At 30.7% G+C, this 2,900-nt stretch overlaps 1 protein-coding gene across 8 annotated transcripts in view; it reads right to left on the bottom strand.

The window, feature by feature from the left end:
- The window catches only part of LOC117166852, a 651,449-nt gene that overhangs the window by 201,011 nt on the left and 447,538 nt on the right, over positions 1 to 2,900 (bottom strand). The window lies entirely within an intron of this gene.

The raw sequence follows: 2,900 nt of genomic DNA on the forward strand, positions 1-2,900 counted from the left end.
ACCATACGGAAAGTTTTCATGTTTTGAAAGTTATTTAAGCGTAGTAATATTCAGGCAATACTTTAATTTTTACCTACGGCATTCACTTTTTTATAATTAATCAAGTATTATTGACATGTTTACCATTGAATGCTTCTTTTAAATAGCTCGTGCTGAGTGCATATTACTCAGTGAAAAATTTCTAGTTGGCAGCTTTTCATTGCCTCGTCAACTGTCGGTAATAAATGAAATCAACTGTCTAGAGTGGCGCACTAAGTTCAATTTAACCTTAAGCTTTTCTTCTTTTGAAAGGACGACATCCTGCAACTGTCGTGACTTGATTCTCGTTACATAAAAGCATCCGGAATGCCCAACTAATGCGGTTGCCTGAAACGAACCGACGGATATAGGTAGCCAATCGAAGTATCTCGAATTCTGTCTGCTCGTGTCGTCGATTTTCTCGCTCAGAATGAGAAATAGTTTCAAATTGAATTAACCTCTAACTCCAACGTCTTGAAGCAATACGATTGTCCCGGCGTGCCCTCTGTTCATCGAGGTCTTGTCGCCTTCAGGTTGTCGACAAAAAACAATAGAAGTTTGCATTTGATGAAAAAGGCACACAAAGTCTTTGAGCGCAGTTTCATAGAATTTCGATGGCAATCGAATTCGCTTTGCAGAATGCATGCGTAAAATATACACTTCTTCTTTTATTTTATTAAACACCCTTAGAACAAAGAAAAGTGGCTTTTATGACAAAGTATTGGATTTCGATTCTTAAATTCTGCTTCTTGAAACTCTACCTTTTTGTACTTTCATTTTAATACTTTATTCAAATAGTTTCAGTTGTGGAAACAGAACAAAGGAAGTGCTTTTTATGTTTAGCAAATAGCGCATTAGTTCACTTATATACAGCGAAATGCTTAAAGTTTTTGGCCCTTAGTGATTACACTTGACGTAATTAACGATCTTAACTGGAGAATGCAGCGGCTCGAGTGTCGAGAAAACTGATCGATAAGCGACTACTATAGAAAAGTTATCTGAAGAAAGACCGATGGTATTATCGTAGATAATTACGCCGTTCACGGCATTCTCATTATCGCTAGTTAATGACACTGCATAGTTGAATTTTCTTGTATAAGAGCTGAAAACTATGTTATGCACCGGAATATCACTAAGTTAAGGGTTTTTAAATCATTACATTATTAATTGAACTATAATATAATATTAATTTCAAAGGAAACTTGATACGTTTTTCGAGTAATTTTTTCTACCTTAGTATAACGGATTGGCATGCTCAGATAAAGAAAAATGAATTTTTTAGTATAATATTTAATTATTTAAATTTGACCTCGAATATTGAATGAAGGAATTCTTGATGTGTTTGAAATATATTCAATTCCGTTGATTTTTGCTAAATTCAATTAGATGCCATTCATTTAAGATCTCAATTAAAATTTTATTTGTCAGTCACTTGGCATGAAATACGAACTCGATTTTGGTTTATTAAAAACCTGAAACTATGGGTTGAGTTTGAAAATGTTCGAAATACAAACATGCAAGAGCTTTCAACGTCTTGAACCGTTTTGAATAAATGTAAGCTCCGGGCTTTTGAAATTTTGTAGTTGGTCATATTTCTTAGCCTTACTCAGTTTGAAATAACTGTCTATTACTTCGCGGTCAAGTAGTGTATAATAAAAAAAATACAAAATGTAGTAGGTTACCTTTTTATTCGAAGAAAATAAAGAAAGAAAAATTAAAAGCGAACCAATGAGAAATTACTTTGTACTTTATTCATTACCTCAAGTATGTAAATGTAATTGATTTTTTTCTGTAACAAAATATGAATAAAAATTATTGTGTTTATTTATTACCGTATGTCGGTCAATGTAATTGATTTTTTTTCTGTGACAAAATATAAATAGAAGTTATTGTGACATATTTAAAAACTATTTTTCTCGGTTCTTAGAGTAATAAAATATTGACTAAAATTTTGAAATTTGGAAAACACTAAAAACATCACCCCCAGAAAATGTTTCTTTTTCAAACATCTTGCGCTCCTTACAGGTCGCAATAAACGTTTAAAATTTTGCTAACTATATTTTTAATCTCTAATGCAAGTTTAACAAATTTTCTGCAAATTTCATTTTTATGAATGAAAAAGTTATCTAATTATCACCATTATAAGGGCAAACAAATCATTTTCATAGTGCTAAAGGTTGTTTTACTTCGAACAAGCTTATCGTACCTAAACATTTTTGAATTAACAAATATTTTTAAGGTTTACATCCATACCTTTTGATAAGATTTAATTATAATTATGTGAATAACTATTAATATACACAAGGAAAATGACTGAAAACCAGAGTTATATTATTTTTGTGTTTTAGAGTGTAAAATTATTGTGTTCATAGTTTTCTCCATTGTGGATGCAAAAATAATTAACGTAATATAAATTAAATCGCTCTAGATGTCAATCATTTCTCTTATAAATTGACATATTTATCCAATTTATGATGATGAGATATTATCGAAAATTGTATATGTAAACCTGAAAAATACTGTTTATTTCATTAATTTTTATTTAGAATAAGATTATTTCAAGAAGAACAGGACTGGTCGCTAGGAAATATTTATTTCTAATAAAAGTTCGGAAAATAGATTATTTCGACGAGAGTGTATCAATTGCATATGTTTGCGTGTATCATACCATATATGCTAGTTTTTGCAACAACCATCCGATAAAAATGTCCAGAAATTTTTTTAAACACTTTTTCATTAAATTTCCGATCCCGTATGGTGGTTTTTAGCTAACCTAGTGTACACTTTATTCAAAGAATGTTAAAGAATATTTTTATTTTTATGGTGTGCTCCGTTATTTACATCTAAACTGCGCATGTGCGTTTATTGCGCCGTTTCGCAAT

This window comes from Belonocnema kinseyi, chromosome 1 (assembly GCF_010883055.1).
Source record: "Belonocnema kinseyi isolate 2016_QV_RU_SX_M_011 chromosome 1, B_treatae_v1, whole genome shotgun sequence".
Classification (NCBI taxonomy): Eukaryota; Metazoa; Arthropoda; class Insecta; order Hymenoptera; family Cynipidae; genus Belonocnema; species Belonocnema kinseyi.